This window comes from Nycticebus coucang, chromosome 2 (genome assembly GCF_027406575.1).
Source record: "Nycticebus coucang isolate mNycCou1 chromosome 2, mNycCou1.pri, whole genome shotgun sequence".
NCBI classification, from domain to species: domain Eukaryota; kingdom Metazoa; phylum Chordata; class Mammalia; order Primates; family Lorisidae; genus Nycticebus; species Nycticebus coucang.
The window spans coordinates 60,299,943-60,319,883 of NC_069781.1; the positions used below are offsets into that span (position 1 = coordinate 60,299,943).

The 19,941-nt window shown below is 38.1% G+C and overlaps 1 protein-coding gene and 1 pseudogene across 1 annotated transcript in view; both read right to left on the bottom strand.

Annotated features, from left to right (window-relative positions):
- ADAMTSL1 (ADAMTS like 1) overlaps positions 1–19,941 on the bottom strand; it is a 1,032,656-nt gene that overhangs the window by 593,724 nt on the left and 418,991 nt on the right. The window lies entirely within an intron of this gene.
- LOC128572108 (PRELI domain containing protein 3B-like) lies at positions 9,381–9,966 on the bottom strand (annotated as a pseudogene).

Consider the following 19,941-nt stretch of genomic DNA (forward strand, 5'->3'; position numbering starts at 1 on the left):
AAGTCATTAATGCTAAGAAAGATTGTATTGCGATATGGGAAAATGCAGAAGAATAACCATGCCTTCAGCAATATCACTGAAAAAGTGTTTTCTTGCTTTTCAACCACTTATGACTTTGTGAATCAGCATTCCCCCACCCATTCCAAATCAAGATACCTGTAAGGTTGCAAAGAACTGCTACCCATCTAGAGGATCAACTGAGACTATGGACATCCATGCTACACTAAATATTCAAATACTTTCCAACAAAAACAAGACACAACAAAGTCTTCAAAGATTAGTTAACTTTAAAATTAACAAATAGTTTTAATTTTTGAAATTATTAAGTATTTAGTAATAATTTGTATTTTTAGAAAAATAATGCACATTTTAACTTGAATAACTAATTAAAGTTTCTTGAATCCAGTCTTATTATATCTAAATTAACATGGGCTTCCAACATAGAAAAGCTTCCCCACTCCTGGACTATGACTTTCTGTTGCCCCCTCGTGGCACAATACGGGAATATTATGGCCATCCTCGTCAGCTAAATTTAACCCATGAAATATTTGAGGGCATACTTGATATAAATGAACTGTTATAAGAAATAATAACAAATCTCAAAGCATCATGTTGCCAGACTTCAGGTTATACTACAAGTCTACATTGAGCAAACAGCATGGTACTGGCACAAAAACAGAGGTATAGGTCTATGGAATAGAATAGGGAACCTAGAGATGAACCCAGTCACGTATCACCATCTAATCTTCAATAAACCAAGCAAAAGTGTACACTGGGGAAAGAATCCCTTTTTAGTAAATGGTGCTGGGAGAACTGATTAGCCACATATAAAAGACTGAAACTAGACTTGCACCTCTCACCACTTACAAAAGTTGACTCTCACTGGATAAAAGATTTAAATTTAAGACATTAAACAATAAAAATTCCAACAGAAAATGTGGGAAAACTCCTAAGGATATTGGCCTTGGAAAGATTTTATGAAGAAGACTCCTTTGGCAATTGCAGCAACATGAAAAATAAATGAATGGGACACAATCAAGCTAAAAAGCTTCTTCTGCACAGCTAAGGGTGCAACAAGTAAAGCATACAGACAACCTTCAGAATGGGAGAAATGTTTGCATAGTACAAATCTGATTAAGGGCTGATAAACAGAATACAGAGAACTCAAACTAATCAATAAGAAAATAGCAAACAATCCCATCTGCTACTGGGCAAGAGATGTGAATAGAACTTTTTCTGATGAAGACAGATGAAGACATTTGAAAAAATGGTCATCATCCCTGATCATCAGAGAAATGCAAACCAAAACCATGCTGAGTTACCACCTAACACTAGTGAGAATGGCCCGATGCATAAAGTCCTAAATCTGTAGATGGCTGGTGTGCACGTGGAGAGAAGGAAACACTTTTATACTGCTAGTGGCGTTGCAAACTAATACAGCTTCTATGGAAAGAAGTATGGAGAATTCAGTTCCTCAAAGAGCTATAAGTAAACCTTCCATTTGAGCCACAATCCCATTACTAGGTATACACCCAGAAGAAGAAAAGCTCATTTTGCCATAAGGACATCTATACCAGAATATTCATCACAGCTCAATTCACAATCGCCAAGAGTCAACCTAAATTCCCATCAACACACAAATGAATTAAAAACTTAGTATATGCATTTCATGGAATACTATTCAGCCATAAAAAGATGGAGTCTTTACATCTTTTGTATTAACCCGGATGGAGTTGAAGAACATTCTTCTTAGTAAAGTATCACAAGAATGGGAAAGCAAGTATTCAATGTACTCAATACTAATATGAAACCAATAGATAAACAACTACATGCCCACATGAGAGAAAAACACAACTAAAATTAAAGTGGGGTGATGGACGAGGAAGATAAGAGGAGGGGGGAGGGAGAATGGTAAGCTGTCCCCTAATGGGCACAATGTAAGGGTATATAGTACACCCCTGGGTGAAGGGCTCAGGCTTTGAACTTTACCTAACAAATGCAAACAGTCTAACCTAATCATTTGTACCCTCTTATTAGTCTGAAATAAATTTTTAAAATTTAAAAGAATATAAATTAATTGAGTTCTTCAGTGCCTCCTTTGTATCCCTGTGTAGGTATGTCTGATATTCCAAGTTCAAGGATGGCTGCATAGACTGAGTTACGACCACAACAGAAGAATCCAGAAGGGAGATTAATTGTTCTAGGAGTGTCTGATGGACACGTGGTAATACTTCAAGGTCTATGCCTCTGTTATTTAAAGAATTTATTTATAGCATGTCAGTTTATTTCTCATGTATTAGCCCCTATGATGGACTTAGTTATGGCCTATAAAATATACATACTTACTTATGTATGCTAGAATATCTCTAAGAGAATTTCTAAGGAACAAGATACCTAACAGAGTTTGCATCCTGCCAGGGAAGTTGTACGACAAGGAGATAGGAGTAGAAGCTGACTTCAGATTTCCTGTGTACCCTTTTGAAATTTAATTTTTGTACCTATGCACTTATTACCTAATCAAAACCAAAAATTTTTGATGGTTTCCTATAGGAAATAAATAAAAACTACTTAATATGGAGTACAGAGGCAAAGGAAAACAAACACTTAAATATAAAGTTATCCTATGTACTGGGATACAGTGAAAATATAGACATAATCCTGACCTGAAGAAACTGGCAGTTCAGAGAGGAGACATACACAATAACATCCATACACCAGGAACAGGGCCTATAACCTGAGATCAGGACACATGATGAATCACTTGATTTGCTGCCTGTTCTCTGGATATTGATCGGTGAAACACATAGAAAGAACATATAGAAAACATCCTAATAAAATGAGTACTTATAAATTATAGGGGACTTTGAAAAGTTTGTGAAAAAATGGAATTATAAGATAAATTTTTTTTAAGTATTTATTTTTCCTTAACATAAGCTCTATCAAGTTTAAGACACTTCAGATCGGCCCCCAGAGCTCAGTGGTTAGGGCACCGGCCACATACACTGGGGCTGGCAGGTTTAAACCCAGCCTGGGTCTGCTAAACAACAAATGACAATAATAACGAAAAAATAGCTGGGCACTGTGGAGGGTGCCTGTAGTTCCAGCTACTTGGGAAGCTGAGGCAAGAGAATTATTGAAGCCCAGGAGTTTGAGGTGGCTGTGAGCTATGAGCTGTGATGTCACAGCACTCTACCAAGGGTGACTGTAAGACTCTTGCCTCAAAAAAAAAAAAAAAAAAGTTTAAGGCACTTTTCTACCTGCCATTTAGTCCATTCCTAAAGAACTGAATGTCCTGAGAATTTAACCATGTCAACGAAGTCATTTGTACATTATTAACTGAAGAAAGATGTACGTTCCTTAAAGACATTTTAAGATTAGGGAACAAAAAGAAGTCAGTGTAAGGGGGATGCCTAATGGTTTTCTATCAAAACTCTTGCAAAATTGCCCTTTTTCGATGAGAGGATGATCAGGATCATTGCTGTAGTTAGAAGAACCCTTTGGTTAAGCTTTCTAAAGAATTTTTCTGCTGAAGCTTGGCTAACTTTTTCAAAATATTATCATTCTTTGGCCCTCTAGAAAGTCAATAAGCAAACCGCCTTGATGATTCCAAAACACGGTTGCCACGACTTGCTGTTAAGGAGTTTGCTTTTGTTCTCACTATGCCATTTCCACCTCTTGGTAGCCATTGCTTTGATTGTGCTTTTACTTCAGGATTGATCGTACTGGTAAAGCCAGATTTCATCTTCTGTTACAATGCTTTAAAGAAACATTTCAGAATCTTGATCCTACTTGTTCAAAATTTCCATTGAAGACTTCACTCTTGTCTTCAACTGATCTGGGTGCAACTGTTTTGGCGCCCATCAAGTGGAAAGTTTGCTCAACTTTAATTTTTCAGTCAGAATTGTGTAAATGAAGAAATTGAGATGCCTGTGGTGTTAGCTATTGTTTCTACTGTTAATTGTTGATCCTCTTCATTTAGGGTAAGAAGATTATTTTTTTCCTCACAAATTGATGTGGATGGTCTGCTCTATGGACTTTAGTATCATCTTGTCCCCTCTTAAGAAAAGGTATCCATCTTGTCCCCTCTTTAAGAAAAGGTATCCATTTGAAAGATTTGTTTGTTTTTTTTCCTCATAAAATTTACAAAAAGCATCAGTTATTTCACCATCCTTTGACTCAAGCTTCACCACAGATTTGATGTTTGTTCTTGCCACAATTTTATCACAATTTATGCTGCCCTGGTAGGGGCTCTTTTTAAACTAACACTTTATCCTTCTTATTGCCTCAAACTAGATCCTATTCAGACATGTTATAACAAGTTTGTGTGAGTTTACTTTGGTGTAATTTATTTTTCATAATACACATTTTCCATGAACTATTTGAACATTCCTTATATTCCTAAATCTTATGATATCTACCTTTTGAGCCATTTCATCCAAATAGTAGAATCTGCAATCATGTAAAGTTCACTTAGCACTTCGTCTTCCAAACAACTTTTACAAAATTAGAAAATCACAAGCATCAATCTCTATAAGATGCTTTTTTTCCATTCAAAGATGTGCTAAAGATAACTTGGAAAGCGTAACTGTGTATTTTAAAATCACAACAAAGAGAGAATAAATCCATTTCATATATTTTAAACTTGAGATAAAAAGGAGTTTATTAAACTCTACCAAGTACACAGATGCTAGAATAAGAAGTCCTATTTACTATTTTTTACATCTCAAAAACAAATACAAATACAGAATGATTATAATTAAATAACTAGGCCATCACTGATTTTTGTTGTCTAAGGTCCCTAACTACCAAGTGAAATATAAAAGATACTTACATAAATTTAATTCTTTAGCAGATCCCTTTGGTGACAAAGTTACTCTTGATCACATTGCCTGCTTCAAAGGATGAGGTTTCAGGAACACCAACACATGTATTTTTAAAGAATAATACACATAGTGAATATTCCTCATTAGAAGATTTGACTGATCCATAGGTTGGGGGGTCGTTACCTACAGTACCAATTGTAAGTCTAGAACTAGAAAGAGGACAATGAGAAGGTCAACTTTAAGCATTCTGAGAGGTCTGGCCTCCATTTTAGCCAAAGAGTTCTTTTCCTTATTGGTCTAAACTTACTAAGTATTTATAATTATATTGTAAAAGAATAATGTGCTATTAAATGCCAATGCCCCTCACCCCTGTGAGGTCTGGGAACAGACCATAGTAAGTATAATTTCTCTCATCGTATTTCCCAATACTCTCAGAATTAAACACCAGTGATTAAAAAGAAAATCTTATTCGTACATTCCTCATCTGGTCAAAGATATGAGTAATCATGCCTTGTAGGTGAATCATAAGAACCATGAGAAAACTATCACCATGCAACTTAAACACCTTTGGTCAATTGTTTTTTTAAAAAATGAGGTTTGGACCACACGCAGGTTTGGGGGTCGCCCTCCCCCCTTTTTCTTTTTGGTCTTTCATCTTAAAAGTAATTTTTCTCTCCTTCCAAAGAAACTGCTTTAAATCTTCCCTTGCCAGATGATGTAGTGTTTTACGTCACCTTATTAATCTAGATACAAGGCATTTGTTTAAAACCAGAAAATTCGTGTTTAGGCAGGTTGCTTATTACTTAATGCCTCTACAATTTTAGTTATTTCAAGGCAATGAAATACATACCGAGTTACAGACATACCGAGTCCTATCCCATCTGTGGGAGATACAGCTTGTTTACTCCACTGCTAAAAGCCAACTGTAGGAAATTCAATTTCATGTATATCTCTATATAACATGATGCTTTGCCAATTCTCCACAGAAAAAATTCTATGAAGTTCTTGCCACCTTTTCTCCTCACAGAAAAATATGAGAATATCATAGTCTGCATTTTGCCTTGAGACTAGTAAAGTTTTCCTGCCAATTCCATAAAAGAGTGAGGTGGAAAACTGTTCTTTCCAATTTACTCCTGTCTCTAATAATGTGAGGTCTCTGTCTGGCCAAAGTAAAAATGTATACCCTCTTCAGGTGAAGGAAAAGCGGAAATTCCAGAATTCGCCATTTTGTTATGATGGTTTCCAGCATGAGATAATTAACGCCAAAACAAACTCTCCAGAACTTGTTTTATTTCTACAAATCTATATGTGGAGTCGAGAATACCCCCAACTTTCCGTTCTGGCAACTGTCTTGTATTTCTAGACTTAAACTCCCGTGTGTTTGAAGAAAAAGGTTTTCTTCTTGCTCCTCTCCATTCTCAGCATGCAGCCAGTTCACCTTCACATTTATTTCAAACATGGGAGACAGATGGGGGACAGGAGGGAGGGACAGGCTTCACATTTCCCACTGGGACTTCTTGCTAATTTTAGATATTTTTCACTAGGCCCAAATTCCTTAAGGTATAAGCATATGACTTTTTTTTTTCTTTTTTTGCTGTCAGCAGTGGCAGCTCCTTCTAAACTCAGACCTCTTCACAGCCTGAAAGAATAAAGCCATTGTTCCAAGGTGCACAGCCCAGCACCCGCTGCACAAGTCTGGTCCATGGCGGAGGCCTGAACGGTATTCTGTGGTACTTGCACACCTGGGGACCAGGTGGGGATGTATCAAAACAAACTAGGAGATGAGGGTGGGTGAGGTGGCAGATAGACTTTTTACCTGTGAAAACTATAGGTAAAATAGTAGTACTTACCTTACAAAGTACTTAAGATAATTAAGTGAGATGATATGTATAAATATTTAATAGAATAACTGGCAGTATGTGTCCAAAAATGGTAGTTATTATTATTTTATATAACAGTTACATCACTATAATAATACATATTTCATATACATAGCCTTATATATTTACATAGAGAAGGTTCAGTGGAAAGAAGGCAAAGATCTGTTTTCTTGTGTTGGCTCTGGCTTTAAGACTTATGAGCCACATGACACTGGGCAAATGACCCAGCAAATCTCTTTCAATTCTTCACAGGTAAAAAGTCTATCAACAGTTGATCTTGGTGCCGCCAAGATCTTTTTTTCAGATTTTTTCTTTTTTTTTGCAGTTTCTGGCCGGGGCTCGGTTTGAACCCACCACCTCTGGCATATGGGGCCAGCGTCCTACTCCTTTGAGCCATAGGTGTCGCCCATACATCCAGATCTTTTTAAAAATATGCAATTTAACATGTCCATGACATACAGAATGTACTATGTAGTAAGTAGTATAGTTTACATTCATTTGCTCACTTAAATGTCATAAAACATTCCCATTTTGTGGATGACAACAGTGAGGTTTAGAGAGATTAAGCAACTTGCTCGAAATCATAAATTCCTAAGTAGCAGTGATAGAAGTTGTGTTCAGGCCTGGCTTATTCTGAGTGCTGGCTCCAGACCATGGTGATGGTGCTGGCTCCCCATCGGTTCAGCGAGGGACCCATTAATAAAATCAATAACAATGGTCTCCGTTTTAACCATCCAAGTAAGTTAAAGTTCATTATAAATAGAAAATAATAAATCAATTCCCTATTAGCAACAATGGTTATTTTCACTTCTAAAAAGATTAATAAGTGTGAGAAGCTAAATTTAAATCTACAATTGGCCAGAGATTAAACTAATATAGGTCTGTTTTGGAAGGAAGCTTTTAAAAGGCCAGAACTCAACTTTTCAAGTTAACGGGATTCAAGCTTTCAATGCCTTCCTTTCTCCTTCCCTTTAACTAAATTCAACTTTGTATTTTTCATCTTGTTTTTGGAGTCCTTCCAAGTCACCTCTGTTAAGAAACACAAGGCCCTTGGCACTGAACTTTTGGGAATGTGCCCACATCTGCCTCTGAATGTCTGCCTGACTACTTTTGATGCTGCATTCAACACCTAACTTAAAACAAAGCAGTGCTTGAAACAAAAAGCCACTCAGAGCACAATGGGCCCAGCTCACCAAATACTGGCCTCAATGATAAATATCATGAGCAAAAAGGCCTGAGCACCCCAAATAGCTCAATATTTTAAGACAGGCCCAACTGATTTTCATTTAGGGGAAGAAAAAGAGCAGTGTTTCATTACAGAGAAAGAAAGGAATAAATGATGATGACAGCTATGCTGATTCATTGTTTTCTTCAATAATCCTGAAACATTCTAACTATGTTAGTGTCACGTGGATGCTTCCCAGAGCTAAAGAGGTTTTGTTCCTATGTGTATATGTACTTTTATTTATAATAAGGTTTTCATTTTGACATGATACTCCAATTTAAAATGTGGAATTCTTCTTCTTTTTAGTTCCTTAGAACTGAATATGTCATTCATCATCTTGGTGGTCCCAGTAAAATACCCTGGAATTCTCAACCCAGTTTTCAATAGTTACATATCTATCCATATGGTAACAATATCGCCCCAGCCAAATTCCTGCTACCAGAGACATCAAATACTTCAATGTCAGCCCCATGCCCAGGAATGTTTTTTTCCTCTCTAAAAAGTCAATTTCAATCTTTAAGTTATCAGGAGAGAATAAATGTGATAGGCTAAAGTCATGTCATTTATTGAATGTAAACTATTCCCCTGGAAGAGGGGACCACCACAGGGGGAAAAGGCAGAAGAGAAGGGCACGTTTCTGTGCCAAACAAGATGCACCTCCTCAAAGCTTGGAGTTGAGGACCACTGTAGCTGAAAAGCAGGTGGCTACAGCATGAGCTCTATGTATTTACTCCTGAACAATAGTTTTCTCATTCTAAGAAGCCAAAGGGAGAGTTATGAGATGAGGATCTGCTTCGAGGAGGAAGTGAATGGAAGCAGGAGAATGTTCTAGGATCCTCTATGCTCTGACAATCGTCTCCAGCCCAGGGCTTAGCCAGCATGGGGCTGAGCCTCTCAAGTGCATCAGCAGCCACAGGGTGTGGTGGTAGTTAAAGACCCAGTTCTTTCTCTGTTCTCTTGTTAATTAGTTGATGACTTTTAAAAAGTCTCAGTTAGTGATTTTCAACAAATGTGCCCTGAGAGAGATCTTAGATGTGCTGTGAAAATGTTTAAAGATCATTAATTAATTTATTTTTGAAAGAAGTTCAAAGCTCAGTAAGTATATTCTTCTTTTGTTATTTTTACTCTCTTTTTTTTTGATCAACATAATTTAAGTGTGCCATGGAAGTTTAACTATAGGTTCAAGTGTGCCATGAAATAAAAAAGGTTGAAAAACACTGATCTAAGATTTCTTTTCTTTTCTTTTCTTTTTTTTTTTCAGATAATCCCTTTTATTTAGAAGCTCTGCATCTCTGTTTTGATGAAAGTCACATAGCCTTACATTACATAGTTATAAGTCACATAGCTTATTAAAAAATTATACCTAAAATATAGTTGTATTTTTTAAATAACAAATAAATGTATTGCCAGCTTGTAGAGACCTGTGGACCCAACGTCGTCTAGAAACTTTTATCATTTTTCTACAAATGCTGCTGCTGCTATCGGAGTCCTTATGGTTCCTCTTGCTGAAGCTGTCAGTTCTTCAATCTCAGCATTTAATTTATGTGTTACCCATTCCATTGCTTCTCGGCCACGCTAGCATTTGCAGATATGGTACTTGCCATCAGTCCTTCAAGGTAACTGCTAAGGCTGACTCCCTTCACAGTGATTATGGCTTCTTGAGTCAAAATAGTTTTTTCTGGGTCCTGAGGATATATGGTTTATATATAAGTCTCTCATCTAATGAAACCATATTTGTAAATGAACTATTAGTAGATTTAAGTTCCATTGTCTTCTCTACAGGATCAACTACAGAATGTTCTTGCACATATGGTTTGGTTTTTGCTACACCAATAAGAGACTTCACCATGGAAGGCAGCCTCCACTCTGCGCTGAGAAGTCTATGGCTGTGCAACTTTCCAGAGTGATCTATGTGTCTGTCCAACACATCAACTCCAACCACACTTCGGTTCATAGGGTTTAGGTGTTTCTGCATCACAGCTGTTGTAACAGTTTCCCATGGGTGGTCAAGGACATGCTCTGAAGTCCAGATCTTCATGGTACCAGGGGCCTGAGCAATGTCTGGGTGGTGCTATGGGGGGACAATGAGGCAAAGAGGCTACACCTGCCCCCACCCCACCCCTGGTCTAAGATTTCTGGGCATCAGTTTCCTCATTCAATAAGAAAAGAATCCAGCTAGCCCTTTACTCCTTTTTCCTTTTTTTTTTTTTTTTTTTGTAGAGACAGAGTCTCACTGTACCACCCTCGGTAGAGTGCCGTGGCGTCACATGGCTCACAGCAACCTCTAACTCTTGGGCTTACACGATTCTCTTGCCTCAGCCTCCCGAGTAGCTGGGACTACAGGCGCCCGCCACAACCGCCCGGCTTTTTTTTGTTGCAGTTTGGCCAGGGCTGGGTTTGAACCCGCCACCCTCGGCATATGGGGCCGGCGCCCTACTCACTGAGCCACAGGCACCGCCCTAGCCCTTTACTCCTAAAGTTTCCTCTGCATGTGATTTAATGATTTGATGAAGCAGGACTTTGTCTACACTCCTGGGGGAATTAGGGGAAATGACAGCAGCTGTCACTTCCTAAATGATGTTCTGTTATAAGCATTGGGCTAGGGTTGTTCTTATGTAATGACTCGCCTCCTCTATGACCTTCTAAGATAGATGTGATTCCCATTTTATAGATGAGAAAACCCTAACTTGCTGGAGTCACTCAGCTCGTAAGTGGCAAACCCAGACCCCCCAGCTCCAAAAGCTCAAACCCTTTTACCCTCTTTCTGCAGTCACTGTCCAACTCTGCTTTGAGAGATGCATTGACAGGGGGCTGCTAACGGTGATGCTGTGAGCTGGGTACCCCATAGCCTGAATATATGCAGTGTCCAGCAACATGGACACACGAAAGGGAGGACAAATTTTTCTATGACGTGGGGTAACACTACCATTACCTCTTAATTGTAAGCATTCATGTACATAAAGTACTTAGAGCAGTTATGATACAGAACGACTGCTAGGCATATGTTTGTTAAATTAAAACAAATAAATAAAAACCAAGGAGCAGAATGCTAGTGGATGTGTATTCCAAAGGGCCAAAGGTGAGGTACAGACTGGAGCTGACTGGAAACAGGTGGATTTAGAAACAGGCAAGTACAAAAGAACAACAGTGAGGGCCAGGCCCAATGTCACAAAGTGACCTGAAGTCCCTGATTTGTCTCTTGCTGGACCTAAAGTATGGGGGCTCTATTCCTTTCCTCATCACTGATTTGGGATATTATCTGCCACTTCAGTTTATGAAGGTGAAGGGGCCAATTCTGCAGCTCAGATTTCTGTGTGATGTTAATGCATCTGTGATGTGGAATCCCATAATAGCTGCTATCTCCTTTCACCTCTGAGATGTGTGTTTGTTCCTTAACTTACATGTCCCCTTATTTAGGTAGGGGCCAAATATATTGTCTGACTTGTGAATATATATTTGTTAGAGACCTGGATCCAGTAGGAAACAAGAAGTCACGGTGAAGTTGAACATGACGAGAGTATAATTCCATCTCTGGATGATCAGACCAAATCTCCAGGGACAGGAGAAGAAGGCCTGAGTGACCTGGGCATTCTCCACATTTCCAGGAGAGTGGCATCAGGGCCATGCCTTTGAGCTTGGTGGAGAGATGTCCATGAGGCCATCAGAAGAGGGTTTCCAGAGAAGTCTGCTTAGAAGCCCCATCAGGATGACTAAAGAGCTCCCAAGCTTTCCTATGGAACTTCCTCCCAAAGCCCCTGGGAATTTGAATTCAGATCTAGTCTTAGATGTGAGTTTTCTAGTATGTAGTGTTCTCAGACCTGACATGTGCTGCTATTGGTGGTACCACCTCCACCCCACTGTAGCTCATTTTCCCAGCCTTGGGGTTCCAACTTATATTTTCTCCATAATTTTGCTTTACTACTTCTGTGTCAATGTTAATGGTATAAGGGAACAATGGAGTTCAACAGCTCCCAATTCCTTATCATTATTCCAGGTACTCAGAATTGGCCCCCTCCATAAGGTGCCAAAGTTTATTCTACCATTACCATCAGCAGATGCCTATTCGTGAAGTTCACACATGCATCATGCTCTTAAAAGGTTCCATATTTAACAGACACATACAGACAGGACCCAGAATATGTTATTAGAAATAATTAAAATAAGCATAAGCCAGAAAAAGTTAGATTATGCCTTTGAGAATCCAAAGAGTTTTTATGAGAAAGATGCAGGGCATAAGTGAAAAAACTTATTAGGGCCAAAGGAATTTTAGTTGAACAAAAGAACTTTAGTATTTGGGTGAGTCAAACCCTAACATTTGGTGATTAAGGAATTTTCCACTCTCATGACAAGGAAAGGGTTCTAGACTGGACAGAGACCCTTTAGAACTATAATTCAATGTTTCTTTAAAATAGATACATTCTGGAGAAAAGATGGTGATTCAATACTTTGTACTTAAGATGAAGATATAAAGTTGGATTCTAGCAAAAGATTCTATTGGACATCAGGACAGATTTCTATACAGGGAATCATGAACTTTCCGTCCTAGGAAAAGTCAATATGCCTATTACATTTTTAAGAGATAAAGCGGTTTTGCTAATAGATAGAGCTCAGAGTACCTGCTGTAGGGTCAAGGACTCAATAAGTGCCATTTTTTCAAGCATAAATGCACAGGATCCCTGGTGAGACAAAATACATCACAGTTTATTACATCCCCTAAGACGAAGTTTAAGAAGCTTAAAGAGCTTAGATAGTGCTAGCTTTGAAATAACTTTTCATCTCCTCATTCTTTACCCAAACTGTTCACTTGTGGCAGACACATGTAAGAAGGCAAAAATCCAAAGGAAGCTTTAAAATTAAGAACAATTTTAGTTCAATTGCATTGACGATCAAAGACACAAATATATTCTCTGGGAGTAATCAATCAGGATTATATATTCTCTTGGTTTACCAAGGAAGCTTGACTTCAAGCCAAACTGGCTCCTGCTGGACGGGTGTTTGTAATTGATACGCATTTCATTGATCATAGCTGGGGTTCAGATCAAGGAACAGGAAACCTCATTTTTAGATATTAATATGCGAAGGAGGGAGAGAAAAAGAAAGAGAAGGAAAGCAAAGATGTAAAATCTTAGGATCATGTTTGAAAAGTGGAAGAAGGAGAGACTTTCTTAAAAGAATGTAGATGAGAGAAGTTTTCCTAAAGGAGAACTAAAATTCTTTAGACCTACAAAACAACTACCCAGCTGACGAACAGAGAAAACTGTTTTGAAACAGAATGAAAAATGGTGTGCAGTCTAGTGAGAATTACATTCACTTCCATCAAACTGAAAGCATATCTTGTCATCTGAGTGACAGCAGCCACATATATCACAGGAAGCATTAATATGCAAGGGGTTGTTCGGAGAGAGAAGTTGAGAAATGAGAAGTTTGGGATGAAATCTTCCTTCGGTCTAATTCCTTTAAAACTGTAAGACAGAGATTTTAAACATTTTAACATAAAACAAAAGAAAAAACAATTGGCGCACAGATTTTCAAAGGTCTCAGGTTCTCCCCATGGGCACAACCAGCTGGGGACAAAGAAGGCTGGGCAAGACTAGTGATGACTGCCACCGTCTCATCCCACAAAGTATCTCACTAAATCATGGTCAGATTTGTAAAAGGTCAAAAAGTAAAAGTTAAATGCTTACAGTATACACAGATCGTTTAATGAGTAAAAAGTGATGGTATTTTCTAATATGAATACTGAAGTTTGAGAGACGCAACTGAAAGGAGATGAGCTATGAAAGCTAATGGCCCTTCCCCTGGGTCCCTTTGGCCATTTCCATAGTCCAAATGGTTATTTACCATGTGAGTTTATGCTTTTAAATAGTGTCTGAAACTTTCTAATGTAAAAGTCACAAGATAAGAGTTAGGTGGAAGGATCTACGCTCAGACTCTAACATTTATAAAAATTGTTTAAGGGAAGATCAAGAAAAAAATTCCTAATTTTCCCAATTTGTAAGTGCAATTTCATTGGGCCTGTGCCATATCCTTTCTATCCTTTGCACTGGAGATTAGCACCATGTATAGGTACTGAAATAGGAGAGTTTCATAGCAAGGGGGGAGGTATGGTAGTGTGAAACTTTACTTAATTCATTATTTGGTCATAGAATATGTCTTCCACATAAAAGTGTTCGGTTCTGAGAAAACACAGTATTATATGGTATCTTATGCCAAATAAATATTAACCAAACAAAAACAGACACCAGCCAAGCATACCCTTAACCTAACCCAAAACCAAACCTTTAGAGCCTATAGATGTTTTTTCTTTCAACATACTACTTTGCTTTCATGCATACTTTGCTCAGTTTTCTCTACTTCTTTGTCTTTGGTATATCTTATTCTATATCTATTCTAAGCTGTGGGAAAACCTTTATCAATTAAGGTCTATTGAACTAAAGCATGAAATTATACGAAACTATAATGAATTAATTATAGATTATTTGGGGTGGTAATAAATGACATGTTTTATTGAATCAATTTCTAAAATAATGAGAAAAATAAAATGTTATTCATCTATATTAAATGGTTATTAAATACTTACAAATGATTCACCTAAGCACAATGGCACAGGTATAATACAGTGTAATAAGTTCTCTCACACAAGAGATCAAAAAGGCTCTGGGGGGGCCCTTAGTCTAGATTTGGAAGGCCAGAAATTATTCCCCAAAAGAAAGTCATTTGAAATATGGAACTTGAAGGGTGAATGAGAGATAGGAAGATAAAGTTTTTAGGGAAGAGTGTTGAGCGGGCAAAGAGAATAGCATAAACAAAAGCCCAGACAAAAGAAGCAGCATACAGCTTTCAGGGATGGGAAATGTTCATTATGACTATAGGCTTGGCCTGAAGCCCTGCTCTGTGTTACAGACATGTCATCCTGACTGTGGTGTTGGAACCAACACTGAGCACAGCACAGTGCTTGGGAACAGCAGTCATCACCCATTTGAGAGGTGGCAGCAGTGGCAGTGGCACTGGGGATAAGAAAAGTAAACAGATTTGAGAGACAGGTAAGTAGACTTAATAGAGCTTGGTGATCACTTGTATTGTAGAAACACAAGAAGAGGGTTTGAAAATGTAACAGCATATGAATTCAGCTTAGGATGTATTGAGTTAGTATTACACACAGAACTATGAGATAGATTAATATACGTTTGGATCTATAAATGAGGACAAGTATCTGGGTTAAAGATGTAGATTCAAGAATACTAAGTGTATAAGTCATAGTTAAAGCCTTGATAATATTGACCCAGGGGAAGTGCACATAGTGAAAAGAGCAGATAGCCTAGAACAGAATCTGAGAAACTGGTATTTCAGAGATGGGCAGAGAAAAGGTACCTCCCAACAAGACAAGATGTGAAAGAAGCAACCAGAAAGAACAAAGCCAAGGAATTTGTAGTGGGTCAAGGATACCCCAAACTTCTCATTGGCATGCCTTCCTCCAAGGTCCCTGCTAGATTTTAAGAAGTAAGTGATCAACAGTGTGAAGACAAAATGAATACCAGCTCTGAAGTACCCACTGGATTTATCAACAAAGAGGGCAACACTGACTTTGCTAAGGGGGGAAAATCCAGTTTCCAAAATATCAATACTGATAGGAGGTTGGGGAGTGGGGATAGTAGATGAGGACAACTCTTGGAAGATGTTTGAATATGGAGGAGATGGGGCAGAAGACGAGAAGGTGTGAGGTGGAGGTAGTTGCAAAGATACTTAAACGCTAGTGGGAAGGAGCAGCAGAGCGTAGAGAATGAAGGTAGAACAGGGTACCATCAGAATGTGAGAGCTTTGAGGAGCCAGGGAGGAGCAGGAACCTGAGTGGAAGCAGAGAACCAGGAACCCGCAGGAAGGAATCCCACTGAGATGGCAAAATAGCCAGAGGTGGGTGCTCATGCAGGGCATCCATGGTTGGAGGTGGGAGACCAAGGGAATTCCAGGCTGATAACCATTTTCTCTGTGCTGAGACTGAGATGGAAGAGGTGGTGTCAGTGATTTGAAGACATCAGAAAAAGAACAAAGTACTCACTATGGACACCCAGGACAGCAAGGCAACAGTGGGAAACAGCACGATGACGAGGGAGGGTTGAAGGCCCAGCTGAGGTAGTGGACCAGGGAAAGTGGTCTGTCTACAAAGTTGTATGGTTTCTCCATTGGGCCTCAGAGTCTTGAAGAGTCTTTCTTCCTGTTCCTCTCCATCTTTGCCCCCCTCCCCAAACCAAGCCAGGCTTACCCATCCCACACTTAATTATCAGAGCTGCTAGCACCCAGCCAGCTGGTGGAGTCCAGGACTCCAGTCCCTTTGGCTGGGAAGAAGTTTGGCCACTTCCCAAAGTTCAGTTATACTCAGCAGTCGTACTACTCGTCATCATTATGTCTCCAGATCCCTCTCTTTGGAGATACAGTCACAGGGGGATCACCCAGAGGGAAATTACCTTCTCTATGAACTGCAGCACTAGTGATAATCAGTATACTAAAAGCTGTATTACTAAATAATAACTGTGCCTCAGTTTCTTCATCTGTAAAACAAGGGTGCTAATAGGAGAGAAATAATGAGCTAATAACCTACTATATTAATTCAGAAGATAAGTGAATAGAAACAAAGGTTTGGAATAGCGTCAGGAACAAAGTGGGGTTTATGTGAGCAGTTATGGTACTATTATGATTAATCATTAGAGTTTCTTCTGCTCCCACATGGTCCCAAAGAAATAGACATCATCACAAACATAATAGACAGAAATATGAAATCTAGTTCAACATTTGCATTAATTTGCATGTACTATGAAATCACTTTACCTATCTATAAAAGTAGATCTTGAGCTACATTAAAAATTAAAAATTCTATGATGTAAAAGACTATGTATTGTCTACAGAATTTGATATAAACCAGATGGTTCTACTTTTACATATTTAGCCCTACAGATGGTTATCTTGAACATGGTGCTGTTTTTCTCTCATAAATCTAGAGCAATTTTATTACACTTTCTTTTTCAAAAAACTGAAGTATAAGTATCTTTCTCGAGTGACTTCAAATATCCAGACCACTTATTTTCTACTTTAGCTTAGATCTATGTCTGTGGACATGATGGATAGCTCTTTAGGTATAAAAGTTGGTGCCTGTGGTTAAAGAAAAGTTGTAGTATGACTTCTACCTAAAAGCAAAATGTTTAAGCATCATGAATAATCCTCACAAGCTGCTTAAATTTTCTTACTGCCAAAACAGTATTTCTTGAAAGGCAACTATAAGCTGTATCTTAGATCCCGCTACTTAGAACACAAACTCTTCAGGCATTTCACCAGAATTTACTTAGACTCTATGGCATAAATTTTGGTATAAGACTTAGGTAACTTGTTAAATTTCAATTTAGCCTTATATGCAATGTCATCAAATCTAAACTTGTTTACTCATCTTCATATGAGACTTACACCTTACAGAAATTTATTTTTCTGCATAATTCTAGGTTAGTTGGTCTCTCCCATGAAACGGTAGAATAAATCTCTACCTACAGATGCTAAAATCAGGAGGCCAAAACTTTCTTATCTCTTTGTGGAAAAATGTTTAGAACCTTCCAAATTCAGTTAGACTTTCAACGTTCAACTATCCTGTTGCTCTATGAAAGTCTAAAGGTACTAAAACCCACTTAAAATATGGCAAAGTCTCCAAATACTTTCAAAATCTAATAGGACTAACATATTTTTAACATCACCTTATTGTAAGGATATGGCATAATAGTACAGATGTTTATTTCTGAAGGTTTTTGGTTCTAAAATAGGAAAGCTACAAGGATATCTAATGGGGATAATGAATGATAACATTGTTTTGAATTGGACCTGACACAGGTGCCTAGAAGGGGTCCAGAATCTGTTAATTATTATGGGATCATTTGTACTTAGAAAGTTGGGTCACAATAACCTACACAACACTGACGACTACTACTAACTTCCATATGGAAGTTGTGACACATGGTTTTTCCAGTTTGGAATGAATTGGTGGTCATTAGATTGGTTGTTAGTAAATATAGAACCAGTACACAATAAGTTGAATAACTGCTTAGAATACTTTCAGTATGCTTTAGTAGCCCATCTTAACCTAACAACATTAGGGATATGTTCAGGATGGAAAAACAAATATGGACACATGTTTCTCCTTTCCTATAAGAACTGGAGCCCCAGGGATAAGAAGGATATCCCTTTATCAAAGGTCTGTCATCACTCCTTTGATTTTCATTGTCATTACAATCTGACATAATGTGTCATCGTCAATATGCTGATATATTTTTATAATGTATTATACAATCTTCAGATTATCAAGGGATTTAAATTATCAAGAAATTTTATTACCTATTATATGCAAATAATTCTTTTTTTCTGAGAAGTTGCATATACATATTTTATTTCATTAAATGTTCACTGACACTTTGAGATAGAGTGTGGTAGCATCATCACAGCTTACTGCAACCTCCAACTCCTAGGTTTAAGCGATCCTTCTGCCTCAGCCTTCTAAGTAAATAGCTGGTACCACAGGCACATGCTACCATTCCTGGCTAAGTTTTTAAAGTTTTTGTAGAGATGAGATCTGGCTTTTTCCTAGACTGGTCTTGGATTCCTGACCTCAGCTGGTCCTCCTACATTTGCCGCCCAAAGTGTAAGTTTCCAGGGTAAGCCATTGCAGTTGGCCTATATACAAGTAATTCTTTAAGAGATTTAGATAGTTACATGCATGAGAATCTGTCTTGGTTAATAAAACAACAGAAAATATTCCAAATAAAGAACTAGAGAAGAAAGCACTTAGGAAATCATACAAATGAAAATTTGTCCCCAGAATTGGACGCCAGGCAAAAATCTCTCCTCCGATGAATTGTCATCCTTCCTTTTTATTTTTCTTATACTGGAAGTAGTAGCTTTAAACAAAAGGAGAGGGAAGTCTTTATTCTACTTGATGTGTGTTTTTTCCAAGGCCCAGTCTTGTGACCTAAATTGATAACAGATTCTATTTATGGGAAGATTATTCTGTCTACCATGTGAATTTAGAGGAAAGGCAGAAATCAGACAGATGAATTGTTTTATTTAGAAAATGATTTGTAAGTATGTTTAACGTTGAAAAAACAAAGAAAATGTTGAGTAGATAATGCTACTATTAGGACTAAGAACTTTAAATTTACAAACTAGCCAACAGGGTAGGATATAATTTCAGAATTAAGTAGAAAAAGGAGAACTTTACACAAGGCAGAATAGGCATAATTTTGGGTGTAATGTTTTACGATTCATCAATTAATATACATACAGGACTAATCTCCTATATGTTTGTGTATGCACACACGTGTATGTCCACAAGCATTTGTTAAGTAGTGGGTAGATCTGAAGTGTCTCTCTCGAGGGATTTCCAACAGAAGGCTGTGTGGAGCCTTAGTCAGGGGTTCACTGCACAAATTCCTATAATACTTTGCTTAGACAATGAATGCAATGGGAGTCTTGAGATAGAAGCAGACCATATAGGCACATTCCCCTCCCTTTACCCTCCATTTTCTCTCTCTCTCTCTCTCTCTCTCTCACACACACACACACACACCCCTACCTTTTTTGGTAAAAGATGGGTTCTCGCTGTGTTGCCCAGGCTGGAGTACAGTGGCGCAATCACAGCTCACTACAACCTCAAACTCCTGGGCTTAAGCAATCCCGCTGTCTCAGCTTCCTAAATCACTGGGATTATAGACGTGAGCTACCGCACCTGCCACTTTGCATATACATATTTTATTTCATTAAATGTTCATTCATACTCTGAGAAGTGGATATCATTAATTCCTTTTTACTATGATTTAAGATACAAGCCAATTTGCTCAAGACTTTTAGTATAGAATAAAGCAGATCTGGGTTTAAATCTAGGTTGTTTTCACTTCAAAGCCTGTGACATCTCCACTCTACCACAGGGTCTTCTCTGGGTTGGTTATGAAACTAGGGGAATCTCAGAGGTGGGACATCTCATCAG